Source organism: Myotis myotis, unplaced genomic scaffold (genome assembly GCF_014108235.1).
Source record: "Myotis myotis isolate mMyoMyo1 unplaced genomic scaffold, mMyoMyo1.p scaffold_m19_p_1, whole genome shotgun sequence".
Taxonomy (NCBI): domain Eukaryota; kingdom Metazoa; phylum Chordata; class Mammalia; order Chiroptera; family Vespertilionidae; genus Myotis; species Myotis myotis.
Genome location: NW_023416313.1, coordinates 73,381,377 through 73,400,173, shown reverse-complemented (window position 1 = coordinate 73,400,173; position 18,797 = coordinate 73,381,377). Strand labels below are relative to the sequence as shown.

Below are 18,797 nucleotides of genomic sequence, written 5' to 3'. Positions count from 1 at the left end.
ACGTGGGAGAGTCAGTTTCAGGAGGAAGTGAAATTTAGTTTGGGTATGCACGGTTTGATTAACAAAATGAATTTGCCAACTTTGTAACACCATTTATGGCTCTACAGTTAGTTTTCAATAGAGAAATGGCACCAGTCCAATAAAGAAATGGCAACAGCCCAGTTTCATGATCAGAGCTGACATCCATTTATTGGTCTCATACTGACTTCCTACTAGGGTAACAGCATCATGTGACAATAATAGAATGCAGTTAACTGAGTATGTCTTGTGGTCATTATATGGAATAGTAGATGTAGAAAAAATCAGAAGAAATTTTATATTGCATATAGTTTATGATTATTTATTATTATAGCTACATCAATCTGTACAACTTATAAAAATCATGATACTGACTCATTACATATTTAATAAGCTCCTCTAATATACCAATGACTGTAATAGATGTTTTTAAGGGAGAGTACAAAAAATAGTAAGACATAATTCTGAACTTTAAGTGACAGGTAGTTTAGTTAGAATTGTCAGAAATAAATGCAATCACTTATTTCATATTGATGCCATATTGTTTAAATCCAAAGTGCTGGAAGCCTTGTAAAATACGCATATTCCTTTTGCTCTTCCCTTTAAAAGAATTTCCTTCTATTAGAATTTGAAGGCTGGTGAGGATCAGCTGAAAAGCCAAAAACAAACCTTGTCACTATATGATAAAAAGAAACACATGCGGTCTTGTTCCTTCAGCTTTGCGCTTCTCCGTGAAGTTGATGATGGGCTTTGGCTGTAAGAGTAAAATAATCTAGTTTCAGTCTACAGGTATGTGTTCTGAGTTCCAACAGTGATCCAATATGGACTGTCTTAGTATCTGATTATTCTTAGTTCAATGTCTGGGCAAACACATGAGACTCGACACATCACTCCACCTTAAACTCTCTAATTTCTGTCCTGTATGAGAGGTGTACTTCTTCAATATTCTTGAATTTCTACTTTAAGCATCTCTCTGTTCACTCAACTTTTTTTTTTTTTTTTTTTTTTTACTTTTCTATCCTATTGACTATACAAGTTTTACTTTTCTTTCAGTTACACTTTCTTAAGGTCAGAGTGAAACTAAGAGACTAAGAATTTAACAGTAAAACCAGGGTGGGCGCTATTTTCTGACTCTCCTCCCACCATGCCTCTTGTCCTACTGCAAGCTGCAGGTTTCTCTGAAGAGATTCCAGCGTTTGTTTGAAACCCTAGAGCTCTGGACCAACAGCTGGCATATGTCATAATTACTGTAGAGTTGAACTATTCTGAAAGCATTGAAACATAATGAGATTTGCCTGAAAAATTATTATTAGCACATCTTAAAGACTTAGATCAAGTTTTGCCTGTTCTTATTCAAAAGTGTTAAATATGTTAATGGTGTGGCTTGAGACAAGAATACTCTTCCTGCAAGTGTGAATGGCACAGAAATCAATTTGTGGAAGTAAGAACATCTGAACTGTAAATACCAGTATATGTGGTGCTGTTATCAGCAAGTGGAGTTGTTTAGAGAGCAATAATAACCTCTCCCTGATGGTTGGACTAACAACAAAAGGGCATGTCTCAGGGGACTAAATGAGCTTCAAATGATAATTATACCTGAAACTGTGTATCTTAACCCCTTTATTTCAATACCCCATCTTACTGAGGCTTCCAGCAGTTAAGGCTTTCCTTCATAGGAGCAGATGGCCTCCTGGAAAGTAGCTTTGCCTATCTGAAGGCAGTAGACTATAATTATTAAAAAGTTAGTGATCCGGAGTGAGATGATTTTATCTTGAATTAAATTTCACTTGTCACTTACTAGTTGTTTGACCTTAAGCATTATTTAAACCAAGATGTCCTCATCTGTATAATGAGGGTAACAATCAGCTTTGCTTTAGAAGGTTTATGACAATTAGATACATTTAAATTGCTTAGCAAAATGCCTGGCTCTTAACAAATACTCAATAATATTGCTATTGTTATTATCATTAATTGTTATTATTCATCCTAATTTCTTATAGAGTATTAAGCCATCTATCCATGAAACATCTCCCCTAGTGACTCATTTCAGTAACCCCTCTGACATATTGATGTATCTTCCTTCTCCAAGACTTTGCTTCTGTGTGTTGATCTACAGTCCTGTGCCACTCCACTCATACCTACTTGAATCCTGCTACCATGATTGTGTAACATGAAATTTGTGGCAACTGATTGACTCACCCTCTTTTTCTATTTCTGACATTTGGTTATGTCTAACTCAGAGTTGTATCTTTTCTAGCATCACCTTCTTAAAAAGAATCAATGTGTGTATGTACTTTACCCTGCCAACAGGAATGATTGCATTCTATGTCACCCTCATACTTTATTAATTTGAAACCAACTAAGGAAATGAAATTAGACTTTTAGGAGTATAATTGGAAAACGAAATCTTCCACAAAGAGTACTTTGAAACATAATTAATTTTTCAGTTTAAGGACATAGTTTGCTATTTAGACTTACAGAAGGAAAAGAAAAATGTTTTAATGATTCCTACTTTTTTTAAAAAAAGGAAAGGGGATTTGCTAAAGTCAATGTATAGGTCCATAAGGGTGAATCATTATCCCTAAAGTTGGATCATGGAAGTAACATTTTGTTAATCTATTTTTAATATGGATTCCTCCCTAAGAAATATATAGTCTAGCAAGAGAAATCATGTGTATGTAAACATAACATAAGGCAGAAAATTGGTTATAGAAGATGTTTAAGATAAAGTGTTAAGGGAGCTCTGAGGAGAAAAAACAAATTTCCCAATATAAAATCAGAATAGGCTTAGAAATTGAGCTGGGTCTTGAAGAATTAGGTTATGTGATTATGTCTTGAATATTTGTTGAATACATTACACAAGTGTAGTGTATACAGTCAGTGAGTTTGTCTGTGGTTAACTGTTAAGCTCCCTGTCATCCTATCATGCAATTTCTATTTTTCTACCCTAAATATTCCTAAATCAAATAATGGTATCCTGAATATTTGGTTGCCTTATTTTTCTGTATAATAAAAGCCAGCAATTGTTTTCTCTAAAGAGCCAGATAGTAAATATTTTAGCCTTTGCAGTCCATACAATTGCAGCTGCTCAGTTCTGATGTAGTGTAAAAGAAGCCATAAACAACATGTAAGTGATGTGCATGGTTGTTTTCAAACAAAACTATGTTTACAAAAACAGATGCCAAGCCAGATTTGGCCTATGGAGGGGGGTGGGAGGTGGTAGTTTATTAATCTCTGCTCTAAAACATAGGCTTACTGATCAGTCCAAATAAAATATTTCTGTTATCTGATATTCATGAAAATGAAACTATAACAAATAGGGAATCAGCATTCCTACTAGCCCGAATACCTAGCTGTCAATAACAGTAAAGGTCTTGGCATTTTACTCTAATAGCAAGTGCATACTTTAGCCCAGTGGTCGGCAAACCATGGCTCGCGAGCCACATGTGGCTCTTTGGCCCCTTGAGTGTGGCTCTTCCACAAAACACCACGTGCGGGCGCACGTACAGTGCGATTGAAAGTTTGTGGCCCATGCGCAGAAGTCGGTTTTCGGCCCGGGGGAGACTATTTTGAAGAAGTGGCATTAGAAGAAGTGGGGGATATCGGTCGGTCAGACAACAGGAGATGCGGTACAGGCGGGCCATGGGATACGCAGCGCAGGGGAGGTACATTGTTTTGAGGTACATTCCCTGAGGTCGACCCCTTCCAACTCTCCCATCCACACCCGTCTATCTGAAACAAGTATACAAGACGAGTGTGGATGGGAGAGTTGGAAGGGGTCGACCTCAGCGAATGTACCTCAATCAGATTGAGGATGTTTTTAGCAAAGGCCAGCTCAGGAGTACCCTAATTAAGTTAATAACAATGTACCTACCTATATACTTTAAGTTTAAAAAATTTGGCTCTCAAAAGAAATTTCAATTGTTGTACTGTTGATATTTGGCTCTCTTGACTAATGAGTTTGCCGACCACTGCTTTAGCCTGACACATTTTTAAGGATATTGGTGTAAGACACAAGATTTCTGGGTCAGAAACAAAGGAAAATTTATTACTAACAGTCATTGCAGAGTCAGAGCATCAGTATTTCTTGTTCCACTTCCCCACATCTTAATTCTCACATGGCATCACAAAAAGAGCTAGGCAATAACTGTACACAAGGAAAAGAAAACCGGAGTTTAGAGAACACGAATCTTCTATAATGAGCAATAAGCCTGCCTGACATTTTCCCCTGTGAGATACGTTAACTTTATTACACTAAGCAGTAACTATGTCTGCCCTTTGCTCTGGAGAGAGATATCATCCCTATTTTTCAAATATGTTTATCATACATGCATTCTTGAATAGATAATGCAGAACAAAAGCTGATAGCACCTCTATCTGTGAGATATGCAACTGCCAAAGAGTCATGGAGAATTGTCTGCTATCCCAGCATCCCAAATTATCCCCATGCTTTTGCAGGTCTTGAATCCTTTGATAGAAATGCAGGGTTTAATGAAACACACTTCAATTTAAATGTCCCAGAACTTACCAAAACAAGTATGTAAAAATGTAGAAAATGGGCAGAAGCACGCTGGACCTTTTTAATTTAAGACCCAAGCTAATCAAGAACAATGATGGTCATCAGCTCTTTTTCTATCCCATCCCTGGAACTATATTTCTTCAAATGGTATTATATTAAGGAGATCCAAGATGATGGCAGAGTAAATGGAATCTACACAACCCCCCCCCCCCCTCAAGACCAAACTGGAATTATAACTAAATTATGGAAAAATAATTCTAAATAACCAATTGAAGATTAGTTGGAGAGAAGAATTATAACAAAGGACTTAAAGAAGAAACCACATGGAGACTGGTAGGAAATGCAGAAGTTCAAGAGAGCTGTCCAAGCTCTCATAGATGGAACTGAAGGTTTGGAAGGATATCTCAGCTGTTGGATATTCCCCGTGAGCAGTGTTCCCCTGAAGCAGTGTTTGCTTCAAGGAGAAGGAGAAGGAGAAAAAGAACAGAGGAACATAATTAAAAAAAAATAAAATGGAAATAAATACAAACCTATCAATAATCACTTTAAATGTAAGTGGCTTAAATGCTCCAATCAAAAGACAGAGGGTTGCTGAATGGATGTAAAACAAGATCCACAGATATACTGTCTTCAAGAGACCCAAGTCAGAATGAAAGATACACATAAACTAAAAGTAAAGGGATGGCAAAATAAACTTCATGCACATGGGGAAAAAAAAGCTGGGTTAGCAATACTTACATGTGACAAAATAGACTTAATAACCTAGGCTATAGTAAGAGACAAAAAAGAGGAAACTACAACGGCAAAGAAAGCAATCCAACAACAGTATATAATCCTTATAAACATGTATGCGCCCAACATAGGAGCACCTAAGTAGGTCATGCAAATCTTGATGGACAGAAAGTGACAGATTGACTGTTTTGCAGTCATGGTAGAGATTTTAATATCCCATTTATGTCAATGGGTAGATCTTCCAGGAAGAAAATCATAAAGGAGACAGTGGACTTAAATGACACAAGAGATCAAATGGATTTATTTGATATCTTCAGATCACTTCACTCCAAAGAAGCAGAATATGTATTCTTTTCAAGTACACATGGAATGTTTTCTAAGTTGGACCACATAGTCAAACATAAATAAGTCTCAGTAAATTTCAGAAGATTGAAATCATACCAAGCATCTTCTCTTAACATAATTCTATGAAAGTAGAAATAAATCACAAGAAGAAAGCTGAAAACACAGCGAAATATTGAGGCTATATAATAAGTTACTAAACAATGAATGGGCTAACAATGAGATCAAAGAAGAAATCACAACTACCAGAAAACAAAGGAAAGTGAACATACAACAACCCAAAAACTGTGGGACACAGAAAAAGCACTCGTAAGACAGAAATTTATAGCATTAGAGGCCTATATCAAGAAATAAGGTAAAGCTCAAGTATCCAATCTAATTTTGCACTTAAAGGAACTTAAAACAGAACAACAAACAAAGCTCAAAGTGCGTAGAAGGAAAGAAATAATAAACATCAGAACAGAAATAAACAAAATAGAGTATTAAAAAAATGCTAAAGTTAAATGAAACCAAGAGCTGGTTCTTTGAAAACATAAACAAGATCGACAAAACTTTAACCTTATCAAAGGTGTGTGTGCGTGTGTGAGAGAGAGAGAGAGAGAAAGAGAGAGAGAGAGAGAGAGAGAGAGAAAGAGAGAGAGAGGAGGAGAGAGAGGATCTTCCCTATTCAGAAACCTTAACTGATTGTAGCATCGTCCCATGCACCAAAAAGGTATGGGTTCACATCCCTGTCAGAGCACATATCTACCTTGCAGGTTAGATCCCCATTCAGGGCATGAATGGGAGGCAACCAATCAATGTTTCTCACTCACATCAATATTTCTTTCTCTCTCTCACTCATCCCCTTTCTCTCTCTCTAAAATTACTAAACATATCCTTGGTGAAGATTTTTTTAAAAAAGAGGATTCAAATAAATAAAATCAGAAATGAAAGAGAAGTAACAAATCATACTAAAAAAAATACAAAGGATTGTAACAAAATATTATGAACAACTATATGCCAACAAATTGAATAACCTGGATTCAATTGGATAAATTCCTAGAAACATACAATCTCCCAAAACTGAATCAGGAAGAATAAGAAAATCTGAATAGACAGATTACAACTTGTGAAATTGAAACAGTAATAAAATAAAACTCCCATCAAACAAAAGCCCTGGCCCACATGGCTTCACAGATGAATTTTACCAAATTTTCAAAGAACTAACATCTATATTCTTAAACTATTCCAACAAATTCAAGAGGAAAAGAGACTCCCATGCTCACTTGATGACACTAACATCATCCTATTTCCAAAACCAGATAAAGAGTCTACTATTTATGTGCCACTTATTTAACAAAGAAAGAAAATTATAGGCCAATATCCCTGATGAATATAGATGCTAAAATCCTCAATAAAATATTAGCAAACCAAATCCAGTAATAACTTAAAAAGATCATACACAATGATCAAGTGGGAATTCTTTCAGGGAGGCAAGGTTTGTGCAATATCCGCACATCAATAAATGTGATGCACCATGTAAACAAAATGAAGGATAAAAACTACATGATCATATCAATAGATGCAGAAAAAGCATTTGATAAAATTCAGCACCCATTTATGATAAAAACTCTCAGAAAAGTGGGAATAGAGGAAATATACCCCAATGTAATAAAGGCCATATATGACAAAAACCACAGCCATCACCATACTTGATGGGCTATAAGCATTCCCCTTAAGACTGGTACCAAGACAGGGATATCTGCTTTCACTACTATTATTGAACACTAGAGGCCCGGCACATGAAATCGTGCACAGGTAGGGTCCCTAGGCCTAGCCTGTGATCAGGGCCATCTTGCCGCCACCCACCCTGGTTCCCTATTTGCCATCTGGTGATAGGAGTCTGCAGGCGGGGGAGGGGGAAGGACCAAGAGGTCGGCTGTTCTGCCCACTTGGCAGTCCCGCCCCAAAACCTGATTCTCCATTCGCCATCTGACAATGGGAGCCTGATGGTTGGGAGAGGGACCAAGAGGTCGGCCATTGCTGCCCACTTGCCAGCCCCCTCCTGGCCACGGGTTGCCCTCTGTGTGTGGGTGAATGCCAAGGTGGGGGCCTTGGCCTGGCACCACCATATCCCCCGCCACCCACCCCAGTTTCCATTTGCCATTAGCAATAGGAGCCTGCGGGCTGGGGAAAGGGACCAAAAGGTGGTCAGTGCACCTCATAGTGACTGGTCAAGTGGTCATTCTGGTTGTTCTGCTATTATGGTCACAGGATAAGATAGCACTGGAAATACTAGCCACAGCAATCAGACAAGAAGAAGTTTGCAGGTAACATGATACTGTACAGATAGAACCCTAAAAATTCTATCAAAAACTACTCTGATTGATAAATGAATTAAGCTAAGCAGCAGGATACAAAATAAATATCCAGAAATCAGTTGCATTGTTTAGAAAATAATAATGAACTATCAGAAAGTAAAACAAAAAAAGTAATCCCATTTATAATTGCTTAAAAAAGGATAAAATACATAAGAATAAACTTACCAAGGATGTAAAAGGGCTGTATAATACACTGAAGAAAGAAATTGAAGAAGATACAAATAAGTGGGAACATATCTGTGTTCATGAATAGGAAGAATTAACATCATTAAAATGTCCATACTACCCAAAGCAATCTATAGATTTAATGCAATTACTATCAAGATTCCACTGGCATATTTCACAGAACTAGATCAAATATCCCCAAAAATTATATGGAAATAGAAAAGACCCCAAATAGAAATAGCAGTTTTGAGAAAAAAGAGCAAGTTTGGAGGAATCATGCAACCTAATAAACTGTACTGCATGGCCACAGTAATTTAAACAGCATGGTACTGGCATAAAAACAGACAGATAGATCAATGGAACAGAATAGACACCAGAAACAAGCCCATGACTTTATAGTCAATTAATATTTGGTAAAAGAGGAAAAAAATACAATGGGATAAATACAGTATATTTAATAAATAGTGTTGGGAAAATTGGACAGAAATATGCAAAAATATGAAACTAGACTACTTTCTTACACCACACATAAGAATAAACTCAAATGGATTATAAACTTAAATGTTAGACTCAAAACCATAAAAATTCTAGAAGAAAATATAGGCAGTAAAATCTCAAACATTCCTCATAGAAATATTTTTTCTGATATATCTATTTGGGCAAGGGGAAAAAAAAAGAAAAACCTCAAATGGGACTACATCAAACTAAAAAGTTTTTGCATAGCAAAGGAAACCATCAACTGAATGAAAAGACAACCCACTGAATGGGAGTACCTATTTGCCAATACATCTGATAAGGGCTTAATATAAAAAATGTATAAAGAAGTAATAAAACTCAACACCAAAAAACAAACAATCCAATTAAAAAAATGGGCAAAGGACCTGAGTAGTAACTTATCCAAGAGGACATACGGATGGCCAATAGACATATGAAAAGATGCTCAACATCACTAATCATCAGAGAAATACAAATTAAAACCACTATGAGGTATCACCTCACACCTGTCAAAATGGTTATCACCAATAAATCATCAAACAACAAGTGTTGGTGAGGATGTGGAGAAAAGGGAACCCTAGTGCACTGTGGTGGGAATGCTGATTGGTGCAGCTACTGTGGGAAGTAGTACAGAGTTTCCTCAAAAAATTAAAAGTGTATCTGCCTTATGACCCAGCAATTCCATTTCTGGGAATATATCCAAAGAATTCCAAAATACTGATTCAAAAGAATATATGCACTGCTATGTTCATTGCAACATCATTTACAATAGCCAAGATTGGGAAGCAGCCCAAGTGCCTTTCAGTAGGTGAGTGGATAAAAAAGCTGTGGTACATTTACACAATGGAATACTACTCATCAGTAAAAAGGAGAAAATTTTACCCTTTGTGACAGTATAGATCAAGGGTCCTCAAACTTTTTAAACAGGGGGCCAGTTCACTGTCCCTCAGACTGTTGAAGGGCCGGACTATAGTTTGAAAAAAAACTATGAACAAATTCCTATGCACACTGCACATATCTTATTTTGAAGTAAAAAAACAAAACTGGAACAAATACAATATTTGTATTTGCATGTGGCCTGCGGGCCGTAGTTTGAGGACCCCTGGTATAGATGGACCTGAAGAGTATTATGCTAAGTGAATAAGCTAGTCAGAGAAAGACAAGTACTGCATGACTTCACTCATATGTGGAATCTAATGAACAAACTCAACTAAGAAGCAAAATTGAGACAGACTCAAAAATAGAGAGCACGCTGACAATTGGGGGCAGGGGTGGGGTGGAGGGATTGAGCAAAAAAAGAAAAAAAGAGAGAAATAACTCCGGGACATGGACAACAGTGTGGTGACTGCTGGGGGAGGGAGGTGGGGTCAGTTGGAAGAGGGTGTGGGGGGGGGGGTTAGTGGTGATTTCAAAAAGTAAAATAAAAAATAAGGAATAGATATCTGCACAAAAAGAGATTACATTAAAATCAAACTATTTAAATGCCACTTATTTAACTACTAGAGGCCCGGTGCACAAAAATTTGTGCACTCGGGGGGGGTGGGTGGGTGGGGGGACATCCTTCAGCCCGGCCTGTGCCCATTTGCAGTCCAGGACCCCTTGGGTGATGACCACCTGTTAACTTAGACCCACTCCCCGGGGGATCAGGCCTAAGCTTGCAGTCAAACATCCTTCTGGCAGCCAAGGACCCCTCAGGGGATGTCCAACTAAAGGCTTAGGCCCCCTGAGGGATTGGACCTAAACTATTAGTTGGACATTTTTAGTGCTGCCATGGAGGTGGGAGAGGCTCCTGCCACCACCTCTGTGCTGGCCAGCCATGAGCCAGCTTCTGACTAAGTGACACTCCCCATATGGAAGTGCACTGACCACCAGGGGGCAGCTCCTGCATTGAGCGTCTGCCCCCTGGTGGCCAGTGTGCATCATAGCAACTGGCCATTCTCTTTAAATTTTTATTTTCAGATAAGTGCTTATAACTGCACTATTATATATTTTCTATTATATCATTTAGAATTAAGATATTTTTTAATTGAACCCTTGTAAATTTTAGCACAATTTAATAAATTATGCTAGAAGCAATTAGGAGATTTTTCATGTAATGCTGATACATTTCAATTAATATTTTATTAATTTTTAAGTTTCTGATAGTTTAATTTGAAATAATCTCATACATGTAAAAAAACTATAAAATACTATAGCATATTATATGTGCCCTTCACCCAATTTCTTAGGTGTTAATAATTTAAACATAACCATTATACAACTAACAAAATTTGGAATATATTTTTCTTATAATCTCTTTAATGTTACTTACTGTATTTACTTTGTTTTGGTTAATCTTCACCCAATGATATTTTTCCATTGAATTTTAGAGAGAGTGAAGGGAAAGGGAGAGACACATTGATTGGCTGCCTCCTGCACATGCTCTGATAGGGACTGGGGATCAAGCCAGCAACTGAGGTACATGCCCTTGACTGGAATTGAACCGGGGACCCTTCAGTCCAAGGGCTAATGCTCTATCCACTGAGGAAAACAGGCTGCAGCTTCATTCATTTACTTTAATCTATACGTGTCCTTATATTTAAAGTGGGTTTTGTTTTTGATTCACCCTCATAATCTGTCTTTTAATTGGTGCATTTATGCCACTGACTTTCAGAGTGCTTACTTATAGAATTACTGCCATATCTGGTGGCTCCTGGGGCTTGTGGGGCCAGTGTGCCTGCAGCTGGGGCCAGATCCAGTCCCGGGCGGCAAGCAAGTGGCTTCTGGTGTCACCCACGGGGCCTGGATGGCAGCTGGCGCTGGTGGCTCCCACTGTCCCACCCTGCCTGCAGTATGCAAATTAGCTGCCATCTTTGCTGGCGGTTAATTTGTATATCTCGCTGATTGAGCCGATGGGAGGCGTAGTGAAGGTATGGTCAATTACCATTTTTGGCTATTATTAGATAGGATGGTTTTATACATGTGTATATAGGTTTGTATATGTGTATACATATATGTAAAAGTGTCCTTTTTGTACTTATCAGACTTTACTGGAAAAATGATATGAAACTGAAAATAAGTTAAAATGCCTCAAATTTTAAGTAAATTAACTAGAATTTCAAATTTTTTTATAAGAGACACCTTCTTAGAATGTTTAAATTTAAATTAGAATCTCTATAATCACATTGCTTGGTAAGAGATGACCTATACTTTTCACAATTTGCAATACTGAGAAATAGCGATAGATGTACATAGAACTAAGCTGACCAGGGACTATAGACAGAATTAAAACATTTCTTAATTTTAAATTTTATTTCTTTTTCAAGCAAAATATCTCACATATTTATTACTGAACCAGTCTACCAACAAAGAGGCTTTGAAATAAATTAAAAAGCCATTATTTTCTCAGTAAAACCTATTCAGATAGCGGTGGCTGTTTCAATTTGGTACAGCAAGATGTTAATGACCTTGATGCAGCATAAACATATGAACCATTCCTTATAGACCTACCTTGGCTCTTCTCCAATGTCTATTTCTGAATTGTACTTGATTTTATCACCCGTTTTTCATAAAAATCCATGAGAAGAAATGCAAAATCCTGCTTCCCTTTCTTGGCCAGGAATTGCTTGTGAGAAGACATGTGAGGAAGAAGGCCAACAGGTCATGAAGGGGGCCCATAACTGCAGAAAAAGGGAGGGATGTTCAATAATTTTTTAACAGACTACATTTTGAAACGCAATGCCAAGGATATTTTATAGAAATGAACAATGTGTGAATTTTGCTCTCGTAGTCACTCTTTAGGCCTTTGCACATTGCTATGACAGTATACTACATTCTATGGAGGAAGCAGGGTGTAGGATTGCGATCAGTCCTTGCAAAAGGCGCTATGCACCATCAGGACGCATACCCCATACACACGGATAAGCAGAATGCATAAACATGAGAGCAGCCTGGTCCATGACAAGCAGAATGCTAATGACTGGGAACTGAGAGAAAGGTGCCTTGTGCTACTCTGCTCCCTTCCAAGAACACATTAGTGTCTACTTTAAACAGTTCGCGGAATACGAGGAGAAATGTGCATCTGTGCAAAGGGCAAAATGATGTAGGTGTGTGTGTGCTCACTTCTAAAGACTATCCTCCTTACCCCATTGACTTTTTGGGAAACATATACATAGTTACTGTGAAACTTCAGCCATTTTTAGCTTGAACTAAAGACAACTGATTCATTTGACAGATATTGAATCATGTCCTTCCTGTGCATAGGAATTCTTCAAGTATGTCCCTGTTTATAGGTATGGACATCAAGATTCCCACAAAATGCTATTGATGTGTCACTGCCATGCATCATGGAAATGCTAGAGAGGATTTGGTGATGAGAAAATACAGCTGTGGCAGGCACCAGGTTTTAAGTTTTACTTTCACCATGCTTGCACTTTGTTCTGCTTTTAGAAGCAGCATGATGTCAATCACATTTAAATCAGATGAAAACCTGAATCTTCATATTAATTAAAGTTCAATGGATTCTTTATAAAGAATACATGAAAAGATTAGTAGTGATGGAGACAGAGGCAGGTCACGTGGGGTAGATTTTCTGCAGATTAACTGTGGCTGAGTTGAACTTCCTCCTGGGTTTTTTGGACTGATTCCAAATTTAGAAAGAGATTGACAAACAATGTTACTTTATTCTGCCTGTGGTTTTTTTTGTTGTTGTTGTTGTTGTTGTTGTTGTTGTTTTGGGTTTTTTGTTTTTCTCTTGTAAAGAGGAGCACAAACTAAGGGAGAAGAAATGCTTTCAATGAGTAATGATGTAGACAAGTTCCTGTGTGTGTGTGTGTGTGTGTGTGTGTGTGTGTGTGTGTACTATGGTTCTCCCATGAAATAACAAATATTTGAGGGGGGAAAAAGCTGCTCTGTGTGCATGAATCTCTAGCAGCATAAGACAAGAAACATTAAAGTCTACCCCCCCACCCCCCAAATTCCCTATTTCAGCTATTAACAGGTGCCTGTGACTGCCGCCTGAGGATTCCATTAAAGCAGAACCTGCCCAAGTTCCTATATCATCACCAGGTAATCAGCTAAATCCATCTGAGTTTAATTATTAATTTTCTAACTCATAAATCAAAATTGTTAAAACTGTATTTGGCAGAGGGATAGATAAAAAATAAATCAATACTATGTAGGTGTGTATAGTCTTACTAAAATCTAAATTTGAACTCAAAAGAAATTCAAATTATGCCTCCAATGGACTGCCTGTTACCAATTCTAAAGATTTATAGAATCTGTCACTCTGAGTGGGTGAGTTAGCTTTTGTTCTTTTTCTGGCCTCCTTGGGTTCTGCCTGTCCCCATCCTGTCAGCTGTCTTCTTCCCATATGGTTTCCAGAATGATCCTGACTATAGAATGTACAGAGATTCTCTGTGCCCTTAGGAGCATCAGATTTCTAATGCCTAGGGCTTTCCACTTTCACAATCACTGCTGCTATAGTTACTGCTAGTTATTACTATTAATGTGCCTACTTTATCTATCTGTCTCTTCGTATTTGGACTGCTCATTACAATACAATGGTCTCTAGTTAGGAAAACCTAAATTATGCTTTTAATCTTTCACACTTTGCTTTTGGTGCACCAATCTGTGATGGCCCCTGTTTCCCCACATTGAATTAATTCCTCTTGTGATCCTGTTTAAATCTCCTTTCTCAAGGCTTTGCTAGCTGTTTGATCAGTTGGCATACTCAAAGTGGAGTTTAAGATATTCCGTCCTTAGGACACAATATATTTCTTGACAGTGATTCTCCAATTATAGAGCAAGAACTGATAATAGTACATAAAAATAAACCAGGTATGACGGAATTTACAAAGTCATTAGTGAGGCATTAACAAAAATCACATAAATATAAAATTGTGTTAACATTTTAAAAAAAGGAAAAGCAAAAGCTTAGGTTTTTATCATGGTAGAACTGAGATTCTTTGATGTGGTGATTGGTTAAAATAAGACCTGTAAATGTTATGAACTATAGCTCTGGTCACTGAGCAATGTGATTCCACTAGACGCATCTGCCTTCCTTACCATCATATCCTCACATTGTAATTGTACCTCTATTGCTATATAACACAAAAAACATTGTACCCTGTCCTTGTGTTTTTGATAAGAATGAATTGAATGGTTTCCAAGGACAGTGCCTCTCTGAAATGCTTCTCCCCAGAAAACCATTGAAATTTATCACTGCTGTTTGTTACTATTTTTTTTTTAAATGCCCCAAACATCAAGGCAATGGAACAATGAGTAACATGTCCATGTAAATATGCATTTGAAGAGCTGACATAATAACAAAAATTGTCTTTTAAACATTTTACTATTTTATGCTTCTATCTATATGATGAAAGTCTAAATGGACATTACAGTGGAATGACCAGAACGACTGGTCACCATGATGCTCACTGACCACTAGGGGGCAGACGCTCAATGCAGGAGCTTCCCCCTGATGGTCAATGCACTCCCACAGTGGGAGCGCCACTCAGCCAGCAGCCAGGCTCATGGTTGGTGAGCACAGTGGTGGTGGCAGGAGCCTCTCTCACCTCTGCGACAGCGCTAAGGAGCAGCTAGCCAAGCAGTAAGAAGCAGAGAGCAGGCAGGCGATAAGGAGCAAGGGGTCCTGTACTGCGAGAAGGTGCAGGCCAGGCTGAGGGGCCCCCATTGCACAAATTTCGTGCACCAGGCCTCTAGTATTATAATAACACTAGAGGCCCGGTGCACAAAATTCATGCACTGGGGGGATGTCCCTCAGCCCAGCCTGCAGCCTTCCAATCTGGGAACCCACGGGGGATGTCCGACTGCTGGTTTAGGATATCGGCAGTCAGATATCCCTCTTACACTCTGGGACTGCTGGCTTGTAACGACTTCTGCCTGCCAGCCTGATCACCCACTAACCGCTCCCCTGCTGGCCTGATTAACACCCAACTGCTCCCCTGCCAACCCCATCGCCCCCAATTGTCCTCCGCTGCCAGTCTGATCACATCCCCAACTGCCCTCCTCTGCTAGCCAATTTGGTTCTGATTGGTCGGTTTCCATGCCAGTAAGCATCAAAATCTCTGCCTCCTATGCAGCCATTGGCTCCTCACACTTCACCCAGATTTGGTTCTGATTGGTCAGTTTCTATGCCAGTCAGCGTCACTGGGCCTATCAACGAGGCCTGATCAGAAAGGTGGGGCTAATCAGCAGTCCTGGTGGAGGCCTGGAGAGAAATGGAGGCATGGCTGCTGGCCAGACCGGGAGAGAAAGAGAGAGTCAAGTGCTGATCACCAGATGCCACAGAGGCTATGGATCAGACCCTGCTTCTCTCTTCAGGCCTCTCTCCGGGCCTGATCTGTAGCCCCCTCAGCAATCAGTGCTGGATTACCACGCCCACTGCCATAGCTGTCAGTGCTGGGTCACCACGGCGACCCAGTGCTGACTACAGGACTGACTTCTGGTTTGTTGAGCCTCTGGTTATGACGGACTCATGGTTTTTATATATTAGGATATCATTGAATTGCCATAAGCAAATAAGACAACTGCTGGTTGGGTTTAAAGAAGCATGGCATTATCTACAGAACTCTAAATCATTGGAGTAGACAGGGACTTTTAAAAAACTAAAAAAAAGCCGAAACCGGTTTGGCTCAGTGGATAGAGCGTCGGCTTGCGGACTGAAAGGTCCCAGGTTCGATTCCGGTCAAGGGCATGTACCTGGGTTGCGGGCACATCCCCAGTAGGGGATGTGCAGGAGGCAGCTGATCGATGTTTCTCTCTCATCAATGTTTCTGACTCTCTATCGCTCTCCCTTCCTCTCTGTAAAATATCAATAAAATATATATAAAAAAATAAATAAATAAACTTCTTTAAAAAAAAAACTAAAAAAAAATGATCTAATGATGTATAAGTTAAAAAATAAGAAACAAAGACAGGAAAAGAGCAATAAAATAGGAAGGGAGCTTGGTAGGCTATATGAAGTAGAAATGAGCAGCATTAAACTTTCAATCATGCAATTTGGTTGCAATTTTTTAAAGTCCAGTAAATAATTTATCTGATATAAAATCTGGTACACTAAATAATTAGAAAAAATAAAGTTTCATGATATTCTATCAGTGGTATTTATTACTTGAGAAATAATATAAAACCCATTTTGTTCTCCCTCTCGATTTCATCTAACTTATTTAGCACTTAGTGAAACAGACAAGTAAATAATCCTAACTGAGACAGATGATAAATTCTGTAGAGATAAAATGTTTTTTCAAATACTAAAGGTCAAAAAATGTATTTATAGCATAAGAGTAAATCTAACCCAAAGGAAAATAATTTTGAGTGGTAATTATGTGCCTGTCATTATTCTCAACTGGTATGCCCTTAGTCAGCAAAATTAGAGTTAACTCTCTATAAGATAGTAAAATCAAAATATGTGAAGAATGGCTATTTATAGTGAATGCTTGAGCTTTTAAAAATCATGATGGTTTGGCTATAGCTGGTTTGGCTAGTCGATAGAAAGTCAGTCCACGAACTGAAGAGTCATGGGTTTGATTTTCAACAAGGGCACATACCTGGGTTGCAGGCTCAATCCCTGAGGTTGAGGGTCAGGTGCATGAGGGAGGCAGCCAATTGATGTGTCTCTCTCACATCAATGTATATATCTCTCTCTCTGTCTCTCCCCCTCCCTTCCACTCTCTCTAAAAATCAATGGAAAAATATCCTCGGGTGAGGATTAACAAAAAAATTCATGATGGTTTGTTTGTACTGACATATAATAAGAAATAAAACATTGGTTTTCAAAATTGTTTTTTAATACTCAATGATAAATTTGAATAAAACCAGCCACCATGAATCTTCTGTACTCACTCTGAATCATCATAAACAGGGCACTTATGCCTTCCTTGACTTTAATAGTAAAAGACATGAGGGAAATGTTTTATTTGATAATAATTGAAAACCTTGGTATTGAGCAAATTTATTTCCTACCATTATACTTTTTTATGGATTGAGTGCAATACATTTTCTAATCCATCATTCAAAGGCTATGTTCATTAATCAATTTGGAATGTACTTTTCTTTCTAGTATTGCTTTTTTTTGTAAGAAAAAAGAGAGAATAGAAAAATCTTTAAAATTACATATGTATTTTCTATTTTCTGATTATTTAACCAAATGAAAGTATGGTTTTATATTGTTGTTTCTTTGAGAAAGGGAGAAAAGCTAACTATTTCTATCTTGTCTCTTTCATCCTATAGAATGAATGTTTGTGTCCCCTCAAAATTCACAGGTTGAAACTTAACCTCCAATATGACGGTATTAGGAGGTTGGGCATTTGGGAGGTTATTAGGTCATCAGTTTGGAATCCTCATGGTGGGATTAGTGCCCTTATAAAAGAGATACTACAGCGTCCCTGGGCCCTTTCCACAAGGTAAGGACATAATGAATATAGTATTCTATGAACCTGGAAGCAGGCTCCCATCAGATAGGAATCTGTCAGAGCCTTAATCTTGAATTTTCAGCCTCCATAACTGTGAGAAATAAATTTCTGCTGTTTATAAGCCAGCCAGTCTATGATATTCTCTTTAGTAGCCTCAATGGACTAAGATAGTGTCTGATGTAATATACTAGAGGCCCGGTGCATGAATTCGTGCATGGGTGGGGTCCCTAGTCCTGGCCAGCAATCTGGTCAATCAAGTCCGGGCCAATCAGGGCCTGCCGGCCAGGGGAAGGGACAAGGCACAGGAGTTGGCCACCAGCCCTGAGAAGGAAGCAGATCCTTGGCCGCCCTAGGAAAGGGGTCACATCCACTGCCACCCACTCCCAGTTCCCTGTCCCAGTGTGGGGCCCAAAGGCCCCAGTGGGATTGGAAGAGGAGGCAAAGGTTTCCAAACCGGGCACAGAAGGAATGGATGCAGCATGTTGACACTGGCGCCATACCACCTCACGGTTTCCTGCCTCCTCTCCTCATTCCCTCATCTTCACAAGGCAACCACAGCAGGCGGGCGGCAGGCCAATAGGGGCCTGCTGGCTGGGGAGAGGAACAGGGCTTGGGAGGTTGGCCATTGGCCCGAAGGAAAGAGCCGGCCCTCAACACCACTGGGAAAGAGGCCGCGTCTACCACCACCCACTCCCGATTACCAGTCCCAGCCTGGGTTGAAGGCCCCAGTGGGGTAGGGAGAGGAGGCAATAG

General features: G+C 38.9%; 1 long non-coding RNA gene across 1 annotated transcript in view; it reads right to left on the bottom strand.

The window, feature by feature from the left end:
* Positions 1-421: 421 nt before the first annotated feature.
* The window catches only part of LOC118656097, a 55,858-nt gene continuing 37,482 nt past the window's right edge, over positions 422-18,797 (bottom strand). The window contains exons 2-5 of the long non-coding RNA XR_004967498.1: positions 12,121-12,290; positions 8,137-8,164; positions 4,075-4,165; positions 422-772 (exon numbers count right to left, since the gene is read on the bottom strand). This is a non-coding gene — a long non-coding RNA (uncharacterized LOC118656097). The remainder of the gene's footprint in view (positions 773-4,074; positions 4,166-8,136; positions 8,165-12,120; positions 12,291-18,797) is intronic.